This window comes from Archocentrus centrarchus, chromosome 5 (genome assembly GCF_007364275.1).
Source record: "Archocentrus centrarchus isolate MPI-CPG fArcCen1 chromosome 5, fArcCen1, whole genome shotgun sequence".
NCBI lineage: Eukaryota > Metazoa > Chordata > Actinopteri > Cichliformes > Cichlidae > Archocentrus > Archocentrus centrarchus.
Genome location: NC_044350.1, coordinates 788,380 through 809,897, shown reverse-complemented (window position 1 = coordinate 809,897; position 21,518 = coordinate 788,380). Strand labels below are relative to the sequence as shown.

The 21,518-nt window shown below is 39.6% G+C and overlaps 1 protein-coding gene across 3 annotated transcripts in view; it reads right to left on the bottom strand.

Moving 5' to 3' along the window:
- Window positions 1-21,518, bottom strand: part of nfasca (neurofascin homolog (chicken) a) — a 120,415-nt gene that overhangs the window by 90,715 nt on the left and 8,182 nt on the right. For all 3 annotated transcript variants that reach the window (XM_030729716.1, XM_030729714.1, XM_030729715.1), the window contains exon 3: window positions 6,233-6,303. The gene's annotated coding sequence lies outside the window, so the exon portion shown is untranslated. The remainder of the gene's footprint in view (window positions 1-6,232; window positions 6,304-21,518) is intronic.

The window sequence follows — 21,518 nt, the reverse complement described above, 5'->3', positions numbered from 1 at the left end:
CACTGTGTTCTGTATCCTGGGCGCCGATTGGCTCAGTGACCGTAGCATCAGCCTGTTTGCTCTCCCACACTGCACCCAACCATTCAGCATCTCTCCTTGTCCACTTCCCACCAATGTCTGATCTCTGCGTGTAGTGTAGCTCTGTGGTGTTATTTTTGTGAAATTTTCATGTTTATAAGAGTGTGGGAAAGATTTATAAACAATAAAATAAATATAACACTGCTACTTTGCAGATTTTCACCTATCCGGGGTGCTCTGGGACGTAACCCCGCGATAGGTGAGGGATCACTGTAATCAAATATCGCTTTTGGTCTTAAAAATCCTTTATCAATATCACTTTTTTTCCTCCACTTTTATTATTCTGTTTTGTTTTTTAAAAAAATAACAAAGTAAACTAATTTTTATTGTTTTGTTCAGTAATTTTATAAATGCAACCAAACATGATATTAATATACTGTAAGTTAAAGTTTCAAATGATCATAACCAGCCCATTGCAAAGTAGATACATGTGCTAAATGATTTATATTTATATTATTAGAAGGCTTAGAAGGCTTAGATGTATTTTGCATTTCAAAAATTTCTCTTGATAGTAAACTTTGGAAAATCCCTGATTTAAATTAGCAACCCTTTAACCACAGCATCGCTTTTATAAAGTGATTTTTAACAGTTGCTGGACTGAGTCTAAAATTTATTTTTCATACTCTTTCTAAATGCACATGAATCTGTATTTATCGGTTCAGAAAGGGACAAGATTGTTGGTACCAGAAGCCTTCTGGTTTATGTCTTCAAAATATGGAGTCCAAAACCAGTGGGTGATATCATAGTAAATATGTCCATTATTTATATAATAATAAAAAATTACCACAACTACCAAGCCCTGAGCATGACAAAACCAACGACTGATATCATTAACATATTATAAAATAAAGCATGAGTTTTATCTTTAAAAGAAGACACTGTCTGAGAAATGAGGTAAAATAACAACAGTTTTCTAGTAACGGTAAGAACTGAAAACCTTTCTTTTCCAGTTAGACAGGTTCTTTATTGCAAGGCTAACACAGACAGGAACTATTCACACCTATTGTATAACACCTACAATGTGTAACCAATAACAGTTATTACACTGAAATTATCATATAACAAATTTCAGGATTAACACACTGCCATCATGAATTCCTACTAAACATATCAATGGAGTTCAACCATTTAAGTTAAACACACTATAAATGTGCAAACATCTTTAATGCTGATTAAACTTTCGACAGTTCCCACAGTCAAAGGCAGCTGATGACTTCATAAATAGCTGCTGTAAGGATTATGGATCATTTTCAGAATGTTAAACAGTGATATAAGATGTGCCATCAAGTGTTAGAAAATACTCTTACAACTTGTTTTTATGAAAAGTATCTGAACTTGAATAGCAAATAGAGCGCACTCTCACTTATACAGCTGATAATAACTCAAATTAAATAACACGTTATTATTAGTAATGCAAAGAAATATTCAAGGCTTTAATAATAATATTGTTTTTGTTTTTTGGCATTTCCTACCATAAATATCAGTCTGCAAGTGTTTAGCAGTATCTCATATGGGTTACATGCCATATATAAGGCATATGTAAGGCTGATTACAGTGCTTATGCTGTGGACTAGAGAGACAGTTTAACATCAGCAACACTGAAATAACAGGGTGAATTCACAACAGAGGGCACACAACAGCTTTTTGGCCTAAAGGCAGTACTCACATTTCATCCCAAACCTACAAACACCTACTACACACACATATCATGCATAAACCATATGGTGGTATTCCAGTCCAACCCTATTCAGCTAAATAGTTAATCTGCCCCTGAGGAGATAAAAGGCCCAACACTGGCTGGCATGAGATGCCAATCATACAAACAAACGTACCATGTGTGGATGTGAATGCACAGAGAAACACGTAGTTACATATGGATCAAGACACACCCTAGCACACCCTCTCCCCCCTCAGCAAAAGCACATGCGCACGCATGCACACACACACAGATGAACAAATATCTCTGCTGCCCAGCTGTTGAGACATGTGACCCTCATCACCTTATTTCTGTTAATTATTGAACTTTTGCCACTAAATAGGAGAAAAGAAGGGTCGGGGAAAAGGATTTGGAGCATAGCACTTGGTCCAATTATGAGCCTTGAGACAGGAACTGGCTTTGAACTGCAGATCTATTCCCAGCAGACAAGTTATGAATAGAGAAAAATCAAGAGGAAGGAAAGAGAGACAACATGTCAGTGAGGCCCTGTTTACATGAGAACGATCTGATGGAAACTGTATAGCTTTTCCATTTTTGTTTTCAACAAATAATGTGTGCAGATGGGACGTCCTGCATGAGACGTCAAAAGTGCTGTAGTGTCCATGCCAGCCCACAAGTTGGCAATGTGTGTATAGGAGTCACAACCATAGTAGGCATATACCAGTACCCCCCATTATATAAAACTAGTGTTTTCCCTGATTACACAGAGATGGAGACCGGAGCATTTCAAAAACGTGCCACTCGTTTTCAAATTGTGACATTTTCAGGGGCTCAAAACATTCTGTTGTTGTGTAAAAGAATGGCCAAAACACAACAGAAGTTCACTGTTTTCCCCTGAAAATGTTCTTGGGTCAACAGGACCTGGGAGTGAAACCCCTGAAATAAGCTGGTGTTTCTCACCACCTTTCAGCACTCTGCAGTGCATTCTAAATGATAGTACATACGGATGTGCTCAAGCTGAATATACAGGAATCCAAGACAAAGGATTAGGAACTGTGCAGAGGTGTAGAGTGCTCCCAGGGTGTAATCGAGCATTGTTCTGCTACTTTTTCTTACAAGACAGAAAATAAAATATTCACAGTTAAGTTAATCGATTGGAATTCAGTAGTCACTTTAAGAGTATTTCATTTAATAAAGATAATAAAGACAAAATGATTGGTCAAAGCTGTCATCATGATATCTAGGGCAAGGGCCAGCACAAAAAGCATTAAAAAACTACTGTGAAGGTTTACCAAAGAAGGGCAGTGTGGGAGTGAAAGCCACAGGGCAAATTAGCAAAGTGTGCCCATGGGAATGGGACAAAGTTCTTTGGGTGATATACTAACAGTGTGCATTAATTACCTACCAAGAGCAGAGGAAATTAGTGTCTGAGAAACTAGAACACCTGATAAGGGAATGTGAGGGAGCAAAATATGTCCTAGTAAAAATAATACAGTGTAGGCACAGATTGCACACATTTCTTTCTGAAAACAGCATGACAGTTAAGATAAATCTGAGGAGGCTGAAGAAGAATCAATATTGTTTTCTATAAAGGTGAACTCCTTGAAATTGCTGAGGATTGTGTGATGTCCTGAGGACTGAGACTCAGGTGGATTTATCTATTATCTAACTATTACACCATACAAACCTGAAATCTGTAACAGCTGACCTGTATGATCTGTAGAAATACACAAAACATTATTTACCATCGGGTCCTGAATTGTTTGTATGTTAATGACGATACTGTTAATGTGCCTATGTACATATACAGTACGAGTCAAAAGTCTGGACACACTTTGACTGTATGTACGCACTGCTATTGTTTTTTCCCTGCAGGCTGTGTGAGGCTGGATGTACTGACAATGATAAAAGGTTCATATTAACAGCTGTATTTTGACATTTCAGTGAAAAAAAAAAAAAAAAAGAAAAAACTACATGAAAATCACCTTTGTCATCTGTATGTGCAATGCTGAAAAAGACATGCAGAGACATTTTAATTATGTATCAATCTGCACGCAGAAATGCAGCTGAAAGCCTGAAACAAAGTTCAGTTCAGTTTGGTTTCAATAAAAGTATTATTACTGAAGAGCAGGAATGGACTCTGCACTCAGCTCAGGACCGAGTCAAGAGTTACAGGACAAAGTCACAGTTTCAGCATCACGCTCACAGCTTTTAGCCATCCACTCATCAAATTATGGACTCTTACTGATAACATTTCCCCTTCTCATTTCAAATACACTCCAACTATCAGAAATCCCACAACCAAAATAAGACATACTTTTCTTTAGCTTTAAACTTAAACTGCATGCTACAAATTTTAGTAAATCACATTTGTATGATTAACTCCTGAGTCCATGTTTTTCAACCCACAAGCTGACATTGTGCCTCTTCATTAAGTAGTTTTTTTTAATACCATTAGAGTGTTGTCTTCTGGTGCAGAGCATTAGTAAATCTGGCCAGTGGACACAGCTATTTTTACAGCTGACCTTATTAAATATATATTTGCATGAGTTTCCCTTTCAGAGCCCTCGGGGAAGTTACAATACGAGATGCTTGCAGGCAATCAAGATATTTTTTTTAAAGTGAGCTGATTATATCAATTATAGAAATCAGTTCATAATGAACACAAGTAGAGTTATACATCTCCACAACGCCACAAGTCACTTTCATGTCTTTCTTCTTCTCTCAGATCAGAACGATTGGAAGTGTCTTAGATTAATATTTGAATAGATTAATAGATACCTAAAATTACATGACACACACACCCACCCACACACACACACACACACACCCACCCACACACACACACACACACACACACACAGTCCTCCAAGCTCAGGTCCTCTTAGCTGTTCCCAGTATTGCACTCTTCTGGACAGAAATCTCAGATGTTCTTCCAGGAATCTGCTGGAGCTATTCTCCCAGTTTGGGGGTCACTGCCCCAAGTGTTTCCGATTACCATGGGGACCACTGTTACCTTCATCTTCCACATCCTCTCTAGCTCTTCTCTAAGCCCTTGGTGTTTATCGAGCTTCTCGTTCCTTCTTCTTGATGTTGCCTTCACTTTGTATTGCTACGTCTATCACTACAGCTTCATTCCTCTCCTTGTCCACCACTACGATGTCCAGTTGGTTAGCCATCACAAGTTTGACTGTATCTAGAAGTCCCCCAGGGTCTTGGCTCTGTCATTCTCAACCACCCATGGGGGCGTATCTCATTTTGACCTCGGGACTTCCAGGTCATACTCAGCACAGATGTTCCTGAATACTATGCCAGCCACATGGTGTTCCATGTATGCCCTGCCTGCTAGCATCTTTCACCCTGCTGTTATGTGCTGTTAAGTGTCCAGGCAGATTTAGAGGGCTTTGCATCTGAACCCTTCATGTTTCTATATTCATTAAAAAAAATCTACAACAAAAACGGATTCTGAAAAGTAGATTGTGCAGAGATAAAGTTTTACATTTTATTGTTTCCCGTGCTCATCATATCTATAATGAGCACAACTGCACACATAACAGAGAAGAACATGCAAGTGCATGACTTGCACATCATTAAAAATAATATAAATTTGAAAGGAAAACTGATATATCAAATGATAATACATTACTTAGGATACAATTATTTTATGTTTTGAGAGCATCTGGCCCTCACAGTGCCTGCCCAGTAAAATTCCGGCCCTTGGACAAATGTAGTTGATGACCCCTGCCTGTAACTGCCTGTCTCCTGGAATCTCCTCTATGATCTTAAGGCTGTGCTGAGAGATATGGCAAACCTTTTGGCAGTGACACATATTGATGTCCAACCTGGAGGACTTGGACTACCTGTGCTAACTCTGTAGGGTCCTAATGTTACCAGCAGTGACACTGCTGGTGAAACAAGTGAAAAAACAGAAAAGATGAGGAGGGAAAAAATGTCAGTTGCCTCCACCTGTACAACCTTTCCTGTTGTCTCATTCTTGCCCCTCTGGTGCACCTGTTGTTAATTTCATTAACACCTAAGCAGCTGAAAGTGATTAACAACCCCCTTTGGTACCTAACTGACCAGATCAATATCCTAGAAGTTTAATCGACTTGATGCTAAACTCTGATTAAAAAGTGTTACTTTAATTTTCTTTTTTTAGCATTCTTTATTTCCCCAACCACATGAACAGTTTTCTCTATCAGTTCTCTGTATAAATGCAACCTAAATAAAGGATTCACTATTCATGCATAGAATGGGGCATTCAAAGAGTGATCTTAAAAATAAAATTAAAAAAGACAGCAGCACTTGAAGTGATTCATATATGCATGATGAGAGCAGTGTAAATCCACCAAACACAGAAGTCAGGTTTTAAATGGATGGAGTTGACCTCTCATGCTGTGACTAATGGTATAGTTTACCAGTGGTCTGCACAGTGTATTCTTGTGAGTTCTAATAGCAAAGATACAATACTGATTAAACACAGTCACACTGACTTACGTTCACGTATGGGGAGAAATTTCTTCTGTCCACCTACTCTGTGGTGACCACTTTTAACCCTAATCCTAGACCTGGTGAGAAACAAAGAGAGCAAGAATTAATCTAAATGTTCACATACAGTTTATCAGTTTACACAGAGAGCTTTGCATCTCCACTTCTTACACAGCAACATCCTTCGTCATATCAGAGGAATGCCGACTGAATCATATAAGCAATCTTGTAACTAAACAGACTCAGACACTCAATCTACAATGTTTGAAGAGACATCACAAGTCAGACACACACACACACACACACACACACACACACACACACACACACACACACACACACACACACACACACACACACACACACACACACGTATGCCTAAGGACTGTCTGCAGCAGTGCTGTTTCTCAACCCGTGTGTTTGTGCTTTCAGAAAGTTCCTCTGTACACCAGCCACTGCCCTTGTTCTTTCCCTCTTTCTTTATGTTTCTTCTTGAGAAACCCACATAGAATACACAAAAACACACACAAACGGCCTGGAGGACTCTGGAAAAGGCACTGTGGGAATACAAACAGGGGAATATGGGAACACACACAAACATGTTCTGTAATCTCCAATACAGCTTGGGCTATGTTCCAGTCAATAAAATAAAACATACACACACACACACGCCCACACACTAGACTACATTACAGTATTGTACATTGTAGTATTACAATACTATGATGCACTACATTACAGTATTGTACATTGTAGTATAACAATACTATGATGCACTACATTACAGTGTTGTACATTTGTTGGACTTGAAAAAAATCATTATTCATCACTTAGTGATTGCCTCAATATATCATTATTATGTAAATGTTGACTCCACAATAGTATTGCTTCCCAATAAGACTCACTTGAAGTATGCAAGTCTTTCTACAACTAAGTAAAAAAAAGAAAGAAATAAAGGTTTGATTGCACAGCTACTTTTGCTTTCTTAATAGCTGCAGGCAGCCTTCTCTAGATGACCAAAATTGTGCAGGGTGGAACACCCAGAGAAACTCTGGAAACTCTGTGTGGAAAAAGAAAAAGATTCCTGTTTCCAGAGAAGTGAAAAAACCAAAAAAAAACAAAAGACCATTCAGAACCTTTGACAGGTGCATTAGTCCCTCACTATAGCAGTTCACTGTATCACGTATTTAAAAAAAATATGTTACTAACTCTGATTCGCAGCGTTTTCACTATATTATGGGATTTCGCGGTTTATAGTTATTTCTGTAACACCCCATAACTATGATAAGTTACGCCTACGCCTTTAGCGGAAATAGAAGTTACGGACAAGGGTGAAGATACGTCATCGGCATCAGTACTGCACAGCTCCTTAATTTATCATCTTCATCATTCAAGTTGTAGTAAGAGTGTGGGAAGGGTTTATAAACCCTTAAATATATATAAATAATACAATAAATATATAGTAAATATAATGCCACTGCTTCGTGGATTTTCACCCATCGCAGGGGTCTCTGGATTGTAACCCCCGCAATAGGTGGGGGATCTCTGTAATTACAATGTCAAGAGTCCAGTGATTTGAAGTGCAAAATGGCCTTCAGTTGGTATTATTAGTAACCCTTTATAATACAGCCCATGCCTAAGGCTGTAAGTATGTGTATGTGTAAGTACATTTAAGTTCTGTGTAGTTTCCAAGATTAATGCCATAAGTACCATGACTATGACTGTACCTACGGCCTTTGTTCCTTCCTTTACGTCCGTGTTGAACAGGTTAATTGTTAAATTGTAGTTACATTTCTCGAGAGGTGCACTCAGGTTAGCCATCTTGTGCGCGCTTCTCAGGTGGACTTTGAAGTTGGTGGAGTTTTTCCCGTTGAGAGGTGTTCTGCACATTTCACCATCATCCACAAAAAGACACTCGCTTCTATCTGTCTCGCAAAGAAATCCCGTTTGAGACGCTGCCACTTTTTCCCAACTTTTACTGGTGCCATTATTTTGCAGACCGACGCAGTGAGCAGATACACACACACACACACACACACACACACACACACACACACACACACAGTGAGGTGCCGGATGCCGGATGACACCTCACTGCAAGAGAGAAAAACTGCTAAAAGAGATTTTATATCAACTCACAATGTTTTTAAATAAACTGACAAACAGGAAAACAAAGGTAATTTTAGCTATAATTTCAGGTCATTTTAGTTAGTTTTGTAAACCCACAATACAGTTTCATTTGGTTATCATTTTATCCTTTTAATTATAGTTTTTTATTTATTTTAGTTAACAAAAACGTTTTTCAGCGTCAGTTTACATTATTTTGTTCGTTTTCATTAATGACAATAACCTTGGTACTGACAGTGATTAGAGAGCAGATTTCTCCCATGTTGGTTTCTCTTCGTTGGCTCCCTGTTAACCAATCTCATGGTACCATATGACCCCAATAAAGCACTTCACTCTCAGACTGCAGGCTTACTTGTGGTTCCTAGGGTATTTAAAAGTAGACTTGGAGGTAGAGCCTCCAGCTTTCAGGCCTGTCTTCAGTGGAACCAGCCCCCAGTCTGGATTTGGGAAAATGCTATCTTACAGGATTGCATCCAGGTATTTTAAGTTTGACCTCACATCACTCCAGGAACTCTGTGATTGCTTTATCTGGCATGGAGCTTCAGGGTGCTTTGTGTCGGAGTGAAAATACACACACACACACGCACGCGCGCGCACACACACACACACACACACACACACACACACACACACACACACACACACACACACACACACACACACACACACACAGTATTGACCCTCCGGGACACCTTTTTCATTCCTCACCCCCTCTTTTGTTCTGTCTCTCCTTGTCTTGCCTTCCTGCTATTGCTTTTTGTGTTTCTCTAAAATATGACCAGTGAATCTGCTTGTCTTCTAGCTGCATCCCCACTTTATCTTCTCTCCTCTCCCACTCTTTCTCCTATCCGTTTTTTTCTCTCTTTTGATTGAAACTAGGTCATTCTGCAACATCAAGCCACAGTTCCTGACAAACATGGCATCCAGATACACAAATGTATCGCCTGGCAACCACACGTTCACCCTCTACACCTCCTCCAGCCTCCATCTTTGTTTCCTGCATCTTACTTTCCCTGGAAGTTGTGCTTGTTAAAGAGGCCTGGCTTTGCAGTCTGACCCTGTTTTGTTTACCCCCTTCTCTTCTTCTACAGAAGGTCAGAAAAGCAGGCTTAGACAATCAAACTACCATCACTCTGTTTTACTCCTGGTATGATGTTCTTTTTTTATCGAATGCTGTGTTAGTTTTACACCAGATGTAATGGGTCTCACCCTTTCATAATGTTTAACTCTTGTCTCATTAATGGACAGATTATTGTCCATTAGATGTCACTGAGACCATCTTGAAGTAATTTTGATAGGCCAGCAATCCTGGTAAGGTTCACCCCTGTTCCAAGTTTTCTTTATTTGTGGATAATGGCTGTCACTGTGATTCATGGGAGTCCCAAAGCCTTAGAAATGGTTTTGTAACACTTTCCAGACTGATAGATATTAATGACTTTGTTTCTCAGCTGTTCTTGAGTTTAGATTGTGGCATGATGAGTTGTTTTTTGAGGTCTTTTGGCCTACTTCACAATTTAGAAAAATACAGGTTCTTTTTAAGTGATTTAGTGATTCAGCAGGTCTGACAGTGGCTGGTAAAATTAAACTGAGCTTTTGTGTGTGTTTTAGATCTAATTTGATCTCATTAACACAACACTGTTCAGCAGATAATTCCTGTCTAGCTTCAGAGCCTCTCACTTGCACATAAATACATCATCACACTTTCCCACAAAAAAACTGTTATCACAAAGTATATTTACAGTGATGATTACACAGCATTGCAAGCTGCAGGTTTCTACCTTTCGAATTAAAAAAGGTTTACTGCCTGTATAGAGCAAAGCTGTACTACATGCTTGAAAATTTGGCTTTTAAAGAAGATGTTTGGCTTTTACACAGAAAGTCTGTTACTTAAAGCATAGCTTAGATTTTTTTCTACATATTTTTTATAACACATACTAATATCTGAGGGACAGAATATTGAACTCCCAACCATACATAACCGTTATCACATTTGCAAAGCTATCACCTTTATTGAATACAGTATAACCACTGACAAAATCTGGCTTTGAAGGTGGGATATGAGGTAAACACAACACTTTCAACCCAGAGACCCATGTTTATGGTTTCTGGATGGAGTTCACTTATTATTTGTGTTTTTGGTTATGGAATTCTTTTTCAGTAGTGGTTTTAGTTGCCAAAACTACTTGCTTAGGTTTAGGAAAGGATCATAAATAGCCATAAAACAACATAAACATGTTTTTAGACTAATCTAGTTTGTGCTGTTGAGAAGCATAAGAAATCTGATGATGCAACCCAGAGCTGAAATTCTTCTTGGTTATAGAATACAGAAAAAGACAAAATTTAGAAAAATACATAAATAAATCACTGTCCAAATTCATAAATGTCACTTTGCATGTTATTGAACACAATCATGAACCCAACATCTCTCCCACCAACCCAGCTATCATCTCAACAGAGGGATTGTTAGGCTGCCATTTTACAGGTTAGCCACAGCAAAGAAATGATGTCACAACCTCTCTAGCATGTGACCAATGACCTTCCTGTGTTTCTACAAGCCATTTATTGCTGACCTCTTTATTTCCATGTGTGTGGCACATAAATATAGAGCGAGTTCAGAGGACATAGCTGGAGGGTAAAGAGCAAGGTGGGGGAAGGGAGGAAATATGCATGTGCAGAGACAAACACCCACACAAAAACACACACACCTTTAGGATAGTCATTAGTGAACTGGTGAGTGCTAGACCTGATACAGATCGGCAGGGAGCAGTGAGTGATAGACTGGACATCAAAGATGCCATGCTCACACAAATACTGTACACAAATACACACTTCTTGCTGTCCCATGAGGCTGCTGCAGTCTGGTCACAGAGCTGTACCAGGGTTTTTGTTTTTAATTTGTTTATTTTTTGCTTTGTTTTGTTTTGTTCTGGGTTTTTTTTTTGTTTTTTTGTTTTTGTTTTGGTTTTTTTTTGATGCAGTGCATCAACAACAGATTTAACTGAAATCACTGCAACTGTTTTCATGATGTCACTGTTCTTGTGATGCCACAGCCTTATGACACAAGGAAATGAGGAAAAAGGCCATAGAAATATTAAAGCACAGCTCATCCCATAGTTAGTCCACATACGGCCAAGGTCATGGATGATAATGCAATGCATTCTCACTCCCAACTAATAACATTTTAACATAAGTGGCCATTTTTTGGCAGACCATGTACCTGGGGCAGCAGATGACATATTCACACCACTAAGGCTGGACAATTAATTGAATTTTAATCTCAAACACAATTTTAGCTTCCCAAAATTAAATGAGCATGATCAGCCAATAATGAAAATGTATGCTTTGCCAAACACAATGCAAAATGCAGTCAAGCGCTCCCTAAATCACTGCCACATCGCCGCACGTGTCAATCACAGCTGTTGCCTGCACTGTACGGCTTGAAATTTTCCAGACTATTCTGGATGAGTAACATTGCATAAAAGACAGACATACCAGAATTCTAGCCAGAAAATCATTTTAGCTTGGTGCATGTGGCCGGGGGTTGTCTGATTGTTGGGGATTTCTCTGTATTATTGCAGGGTCTCTACCTTATAATATAACTCACCTTAAAGCGACTGTTATTGTAATCTGGCGCTACATAAATGAAACCGAATTGCATTAAACTGAACTGAACAGAAGCAGATCATCGTCTGCTGTTTGGTAATACTTTGGATTCAGGGCACTGCTGTTTGCAGTGAGGCTTTGTTGTATTTAACAAAGAATCAACATCCTTCAGCCTTCATCTGAAATATTGAAGACCTCCTGCTGACAGCCAAATCACTCTAAAGACATCCTCTTTCACGTTTGTCATGATATAACGTGTTCATGGCAATACAAAGAGGCCATTTAGTGATCTCTCCAGGCACACTTTTCACAATGAAAATCACACCCACCCACTGGGAGCTGGCAGTCACCCAAATACATTCAACACTGAGGAATTGATTTTAAGTATAGCCTGTGTACCTGCATGACTGAGTGGGTATGTGCTGATGAGCAGTGGATATGTTTAGGAAAGAACAAAAACCTGCATTTATAAATGACTTCTGATTATGACGTGACACAGCCTGACAAAATCGGTTTGTGAGTCTGCCTGGTCTTTGCTAAAATCAGCAGGTCAGCATAAAACATCAGCATAAATGACATCATGTTGTTGTGTACAGGAGTTCAGAGTGAAATATATAATGTAAATGTGACTGGAACAACTGTTAGATATATATATATAATATTACATTTGTCAGTGATGGTAAATTCATCATGTTGACAGTGAGCAGGAATAGAGGCTTCATGTACTGATTAATGTACCATTATATATATATATATATATATATATATTTTTTTTTTTTTTTTTTAAATAAGCCTCATTTTTTTATTTGGCCATGAAGAACAACACACAGAGAAATAATAACGCAAACATTTTTTAAAAAATCAGCATTTCTAAAGTAATTATGTTTACATGAGACCTGATTTAGCTGTAGAATCATCTAATTATCACTAAATTGTGGTCACTGTGGTCATTTGTGATTATTTTTATTTTAAACCAAATGAAACCATCATACCAAGGGACCAAATGAATTGCACAAACCTACTCCAAAAGTCCCCTAAATGGTGCTACTGCTACATTTGTCTGAAGCACCTGTCGAAAAACCAAACATACTGTAGGCTCTGTAAAACATGTGCTCAAAATGGGAATAAACATACAGAAATCGGTGTGTAGTCCTTTAAAGAATGAGGTTTGGGTCCAAAATTAGAATCAGTCCTATTTTAAGGGCAGGAAATGAGCCGTCAATGGCAGGATGTGTAGTAATACAAAAACGTGTGTGTCAAGACATAATGTTCCTTTGTCCCAGCCAAAATAAATGAAAGGGTGCTGCCTGACCCTCATGCTTTCATTTTCTCTATCGCTCATTAAGTATCTCTCTTGCCTCCCCACCAACACTCACAGTCCCCATCTTGTACTAAATTACCTCTACCTCTCTCTTCCTTTATTCTGTCAGCCTTTTGTTCTCTGCTTAGAGGATCTCTCTGCTCACTACAGTCTCTCTGTTTAACACTTCACTGCTTCAGTTTTTACAACGAATTATTTCTATACTTCTTACTTCTCCTTTTCTCTACTGTTTTTATTTTTTTACCCTCTGTCCATTAATCCATGTATTCTGTCTCCATCACCCACTGTGGCTATGTCAGTTCACCATGCAACCTCATTACCACATCTGGATCTCACTTTGTGCTCCTCCTCCAACCATCATCTCTCCAGAAACACCCCAACCCCCACTCATATCTCACTAACACAAACACTGCCCCCTTTCCTCCACTTGTCTGCCTTTTTCAACTACCTCTTTTCCTCTCTCCTCCTTGTCCAATGAGAAAAGCGTCTGGTCACCAGGGCTCCTTAGCAACAGTCCCACTAGAGGAGGAAGGAATGAAGGAGGTAGGGGGTAGGAATAACAGATGAGAGGGATGGGGTAGTGAGGGTAAGAAGGGATGAAGATAAGGAGGAGGAGGTGAATGGGGAGACCAACCCCACAGGGAGTGTGGGGCTGGAGGTGTGTTTGCTATTATCAAAGCCTCAGATCTGTGTGTGTGTGTGTGTGTGTGTGTGTGTGTGTGTGTGTGTGTGTGTGTGTGTGTGTGTGTGTGTGTGTGTGTGTGTGTGTGTGTGTGTGTGTGTGTTTCCTACTGAGGTCATCTGTAGGCCTTCCTTCTTGCAGCTGCTTTATGCAGGGCATAGCATTTGTGTTTGTTTTAAAGGGCAGTTTCACTCTAAATGTCTTTTCCCTTCACTCTCCACCTTTTCGTCTTCTGCCAAAGTGGCTCACCCATTTTTTTCTTTCATCTTTGTGCTCTCAAAGCATTTGAAGATTAGACGTCAGTGTCTAAAGTATCTAAAACATGCATTATATCTGAAGGCCATCAGATAGTGACAGTTGTGATTGCAAAAAGACTTCTAGCATTATAAACATCTATGGGAAAACAGCTATCTGTCTTGACCTCTGGAAATGCTCAGTCACTCGTCTAGGGTCCTACTGAATAAAAATGGAGTCTATTTTGTAAATTTTGGTCATACCATATTTCAAAATAGAGGATTATCTCTGGTATGAAACAACATGCACATTGGCTATCAACTTATCAGTCAGAAGTCAGTGAAGTCAATATTCAATGAGTGTATGAGTTCACAATCAGACCCGCCCTTCCTCATATTGGTCATCTCAAGATCTCAAGGCTTCTTAATGGGACTGCAGAAAACAGTGGGTGATGTCACATTAGCTACATCCATCCTTTATACTATCTATGGTGGTTACTTGTGATAAAGTGCTTTTTGTGTTGTTAAAACTTCAGACTGGTGGACTTGGAAATTAGTGAGCTCCAGAGCTATGGCACTTTACTACAATCTTTTAAAATGAGCATTAAATGAGAATAAAACAGGAGAACTAAAATAGCCCAATGACTCATCTGTGTTTGTGTGTGTGTCCACCGGGCTTCATTTGCCAGCATGTGCCCATCTGCCTTGAGGTCACCACGGCTATTAAAGTCATTTTACTATAACTAGTCTGTTCTGCAGCCTCATACTAACACACACACACACGCACACACACAAATGCACACAGCTGTCATTTCCAATTTTCTCTGGCATAATTATGCATTACCAAATTTAATTTTCTCAGGACCCCCCCCCCCCCCCCCCCCCCACACACACACACACACACACACACCACCCCTCACCAACCCCCTCCCCATTTGGTTCTTTCCTTCCTCTCCTTCTTTCGCTCGCAAATGACTTTAAGTCCATTCCCAGATGCATGTGTCCACCTACAGTATGGGCACCCCGTGAACAGAAATCTCCCTGCTCTCCAGCTCTGCCCCTTTTCATTTGCTTTGTAGTGTGAGATAACAGTTAATCAAATTATAATTCGAAACGTATGAAATATCTGAATTTATGGTTGAAAACCACAAGTCCTCTGGCTTTTTTTTGAACCAACAACAGATTGCTGTGAAGATGTATGTCTCTGTGAGATCAAATGTGTCTGTGAGTGAGTGTGTGAGAGAGAGCGTGAGTTAGCTTCTAAAACCCAACCATCCACCGGGACCACGGTGTTAAAATGACTGAAATGTCAGTGTGCAGTATTCACTCCTCTGATGGAGTGGTTAAAAGGTGTGTGGTTTTAGGTGTGTCTCTGTGTGTTTGAGTAGACACATAGAAGAGGATTAGGAGAGATGATGCTCTGTGTGTCTGCGTGTGTCAGTGCATGCTTTTGAAAGAATGAGTGTTTTTATTATTCTGTTTGTGTTTTTATTATTCTATTTTACTCTTGATATTATTATTCTATTTTTATAATAATACTATGAAGAATTCTATCACGGGAAACACACACACACATACACACACACACACACACACACACTGTGAGGACAAAAATAATATGATATAGCTGTAATCAATAATATCAATAGCATAATTCTAGCTCCTAATGAGCACCATGGCCAGCAACTGCACTCAGGTTAGGGCAATGGACATATTTATTCAAGCTTATACTCACACCATTTTCTTCAACTATACTACCACAAACCCAAAACTCATTGAGTCTTGCTAAAGAAAATAAAGACAACTATAGTGTCTATAAGTGTGAAACAAATGAGAGAAGCCCATTAACCACAGGTCCTCACAGATTGACTGGATAGTGTCACCAGCCAAGCACACTTAATTATAGAATTTGTCATTCAACAATCATTTCCAGTGAACCAGCTTGTAGATGTATCACACGAACTATGTGAGTTCATAATCTGAAAGCATATTTTCAAGCTATAAGTGGTAACAAAGTTTCAGTCTGTTACAAAAATGCAAAGGCAAACTCCTCACCCATCGGAACTCTATCTTATTCTATACTTAAGGAAAATGTATGCATAAATAACATTAGGCTTTGCTTCACAAGATAGAACCATGACTTAAATACATAGTGGAAGTTTTATAACTTCTCCAACTTTAATTTTATGCAGCAAACAAATGCATGCATGTGGAGGAAGGGGTCTATTTGTTAGTCATGTTGACTGAGCCCCCTGTACCCTCTGGGCCCTGGGACACTGCCCCAGCTGCCCCATCGAAAGTTGTGCCTTTGCTATGCCTGACCTGTTTTCAAGCAATTTTCTGTTCTCTGAACTGCATTAAAATAAATGTGCAGCTTTATCTCTACATTTATTCACTATCCAGCTTGTTTCTTAAAACATTTTGTCTTGGGTATGAAAAATCTTGTTTGGATGGGCATTAGTCTAAAATGTGTCTTTTAATGCAGACCTTTCAGCTTTATATTGTTAAATCTCTTTTGATCATTTGGAGCTAATACTGCACAGTAAAAGCATGTACGGGCAACTTAAGACTGACTTAAGGCTGCATATAATTGAAATGATATTAAGCACATTGCTAAATAATTTACAGTGGTTTAAAAGAACTGTATTAGCACATTTCATACTCAGACACATATGGCATATGTATTTGCATTAAAATGATAGTAGAAAGAGAGAAAAAGACTTTCTTTTCATTACATTAAACCAGACCTGGAAATTGTATGGCCCACAGGCCACATCTGGTAGCCTCTGACCAGCCATCCTGAGGTCAATGGGTGTCATGGTCCCAGGGTCTTGGACTCAGGGGTTTGAGTTTTTTGGGGATGTTTAGGGTTTGTCTTGTTTGTCTATCTTTGTATTATAGTTCTGCATTTTGTATTCTTAACATCTAGTTTTCTATTTTTTTTTTTTTTTTAGTTTACATGTCTTCTTATATGAGTTCCTTGTGGTAATTCTTGCTGTTTGGTCTTTTAGGTCTTTTAGGTTCATTTGGCATTTTGAGATGGGATTTATATTTGAGTTCCATAGCCTTCTGTTTATGTTTTACATTCCTGACACTTATGATGTTCCTGTAGTCCGTACCTTTAGTTCCATGACTGCTTTCATTGATAGGTTGTTAATCCCCTTTTGTCTTCCCATTCTGTTCCTCCAAGCTTGTCTCCATGTTTGCTTATAATATGTCTCTGTGTCAAGTCTGTATATCTTAGTCCTGGTCGCAGTGTTACTTATTTTGAAACTCTCTTCTCTAATGTTCTACTTCTGAGATTGGTTTTAGCTGCTCTCCCACCTGTTTCCTGTTCTCTCATAATCCTCAGTCTCCCCTCATCCTTTGTTGCGTTCTACCTTGTAGTGTGTTTATCTCAAAGAGTCTGAGTTTTGAAATATTTGCTCCTTTAATTTGCATTTAGTAAGTGCTCAGCAATAAAGCTGTTTTTGAGTTTACGTCTTGTCTTTTGAGTAGTGATAGCCAGATGAAGGCTCATGAAGTCTTGAAGCTTTCCATCCAGTTGGTTAAAAAAATTTGTCCATTTTTCTAGACTTCATCTACACTCAAAGACGTTATTTGATATTGGTGCCTGCCTAATTCTACGTGCCTGTGCTATGATAAAAGCTTGGTAAAAAGCAACATCCAAAAAGTTTGGTTGTTGCAAGCAAAGGTTCAGCTATGCATTCCTGCTCTGCACCAGTCATAAAAAACAGTAAGCCATTCTTTAATGGGCAGTTTATCAAAGAGTGTTTGTTGTGCTAATATGCCCTGAAAATACCTCTCTCCAGGCAAGACAGGGTGCAATGTACTGGTGGAAAAACTGCATGTAGCTCACATATCAAGTATCAAGTATCAAGTCAACACCACAGCAACAGTCAAGAAAGGTCTCCAGAGGCTTCACTTCCTGAGGTGCTTGAAGAGAGCGTGACTCCCACAACAGCTGCTGCTGAGCTTCTACAGGTCAGCCATCACGTCTGACCTCACATACTGTATCTCAGTATGGTACTCTGGCTGCACAGCAGACAACAGGAAAGCTCTCCATCATATCATCAAAACTGCCGAGAGGATCACCGGCACCCAGCTTCCCAGACTAGAGGACATATACAGGACCCGCTGCACCAGGCTGCACAGCCATGATTACAGCCACAATCAGGGACAGCGCACATCCCGGACACTGCCTCTTCACTCCCCTGCCTTCTGCAAGGTGCTATGTACACCCGAACCTCAAGACAACTTTTACCACAGAGCTGTCACATTACAGAACACTGACAATATCAGACCCAACAGACTATAGCTCCACATCCACTTGCACATCCATTGAGCCACTTTAGCACACTGCACTCAGTTGTAAATAAACCATTTATGACCATTTATACTGCTGCTTACTGTAAATATTGCATCATACTGCTCACTGTAAATACCAGATCCTTTTTTATTTTATTTATATTTCTTATTTCTATCTTGTATTTATTATTTCAGCACCTGGAGGATGGCTCCAACAAAATTTCACTGTATTGTGCAATGACAATGAAGACACACAGACATGATTTTCAATTAGAGAGAAAAATGGACAGAAATTATTTTGAGTCTGCTAGCATCAAAATGATACTTTAAAATGACTTGTTTTGGATTTTCCAGACAGGGTGACATAAAATGAGGAACTGTTGCTTTTCCCATTTTACTGCTTGTTGTTCACTGATGCACATCATTTCTACACTTTTGTCATCTCTTAATGATGCAGTGTGAAATGAGAGCTTTCCTTTTACCTGCAGACAAGAAGGAAAAACCAACTTGATTAGTTAATGTAACTGTTTTTGTGTTTTGTCCTTAGTATTTGAAACCACTATTTTACAACTATTACTACTTTACAAACGCTCTAAAGATCTTTAATAAGAGTATATAATATATTTTTTGATCACAGTATATTTGTCTTATTTGCTGTATAGACACTGTGAGACATTTGGAGGATAAAAAGAAATTGTGTTTTTTAACTATGCAATCAAGACATCATTAATGACTGATCTGTATTTTATACATGATCTATATAATTTCTTGTGATTGTGTAGTCAAAATGACATCAGCTTGTAGAGTATCATCATGTGACCCCTCAACCTGAATGTAGGAAATAAACCATGCAAAATTTATGGGCAACTGTGTCTTAAAATCCAGGAACTGTCTGAAACTCTCCTTGGTTTTTCTTAACATTAGAACCATCAGGGATTGGCATTTTGACAGTCATGTAACTCTGTGAAAATAGATCCCATCATTTCATATTTCATGCCTTTTCCTAAAGTGGGCTTATTCATCAAATAGGGAATTTTGGGGGGTGGAGTGAAAAAAAATTAGGACCACTTGTATCTAGAACTACCGAGGACATCATTTTGACCCTATAGAAATAAACATAAACCACTATTGCAGCATGCTGGGTTGCCTAGATACACTCGTTCACACATATTTTGCTTGTAACATGAGCTTGGACTGATATCTACTCCACATGAGCACTTTCTATTTAACATTCATACACAATCACGCTCCAGTGTGAACTCCAGGTTCAGCATCTTGCCCAGGGATACTTTCACATACAGACTGGAGCAGCAACAGATCGAACCACAGACCTTCCGATCAGTAGATGACCTGTGCTACCTCCTTGGCCACAGCCACCCAGATGTGATTGATGTAGTGGGCTATATTTAGATAAAACATGAATAATTACTGCAGGACTGAACGTCCATCCATCGATCATCAGGGCTGAGTCATGGGTGCAGCAGCCCAAGCGGAGAAGCCCAGATTTCCCTCTCCCCAGCCACCTCCACCAGCTCATCCAGAGGGACCCCAAGGCATTCCCAGGCCAGCCGAGAGATATAATCTCTCCAGCGTGTCCTGGGACTACCCCAGGGCCTCCTCCCAGTGGGACATGCCCGGAACACCTCACTGGACTGAATGGGTTGTACCAAAAAGTGATTTTTGGTGTTTAAACTTTTGTAAATGACTTGTTGGCCAATAATTTGTCAAACACATCTCTTGTGAATGACTTCAAGTCAGAATTAACATTGCTGTTCCAAGGTAGTAGAAGCTGCAAAAAGCTGCATATATATATATCTATCTCATGGAAGGACAGGCCTCTGCACTCTGATGTCACTCCAGGAATCTGCTGGAGCCACTCTCCCAGTTTGGGGGTCACTGCCCCGAGTGTTTCGATTACCACGGGGACCACTGTTACCTTCATCTTCCACATCCTTTCCAGCTCCTCTCTGAGCCCTTGGTATTTATCGAGCTTCTCGTGTTCCTTCTTGCCGTCACTTGGTATTGCAATGTGTTTTACTACCACCTTCTTCCTCTGTTTGTCCACCACTACAATGTCTGGTTGGTTAGCCATCACAAGTTTGTATCTGGAAGTCCCACAGGATCTTAGCTCTGTTGTTCTCAACCACCTGTGGGGGCGTGTCCCATTTTGACCTCGAGACTTCCAGGTCATACTCGGCACAGATGTTCCTGTATACTATGCCAGCCACTTGGTTATTGCATTCCATGTATGCCCTTCCTGCTAGCATCTTGCACCCTGCTGTTATGTGCTGGATTGTCTCAGGGGCATCTCTGCACAGCCTTGCACCTGGGGTCTTGCCTGGTGTGGTAGACCCCAGACTCTATCAATCTTGTGCTTAGAGCTTGTTCCTGTGCTGCCATGATTGGTGCCTCTGTGCTGTCTGTCAGTCCAGCCTTGTCCAGCATTGGTAGGATTTTTCTATGTCAGCCACTTCTTCTATCTGCCGGTGGTACATGCCGTGCAGAAGCCTGTCCTTCCTGTCTTTCTCAGGTTTCTGCTGCCTGAGGTACTTACTAAGCACATGATCCTTTGTGGCCATCTTCCTGATATATTCATGGATGTTCATTGTTTTCGTCTAGGATAGTGGAAATTTCCTGGCGCTTCTGCTGTTGAGACTCAAGATAAACACATTGATAACATGATGTATAAAAGGTAGTGCATAGATGTTGTAATACTAGCTTTAGAAATAATGTATGAAGTGCATAATTTTAAAATGCAGTAAACTGCCTGCCTCAAACCACTGTGTGTTATTCTTTTTAAATATAAAAAGCCTGCTCTGAAAGGGGTGTTTCAAAAGTGTAATTAATAAACGAATACTGCACATCGCTGGTAAAAAGATACAGTAATGTTTAAGGGCAAGAAACTACCTTTGCACACAGGTAAGAGAGCCCCAACTATCGTTAGCATTACTGCAGATTCTTTTGTCGCACAATAGGTGATCATTCAAATTTTCCACCCCCACAGGACAATAACTTCCAAAT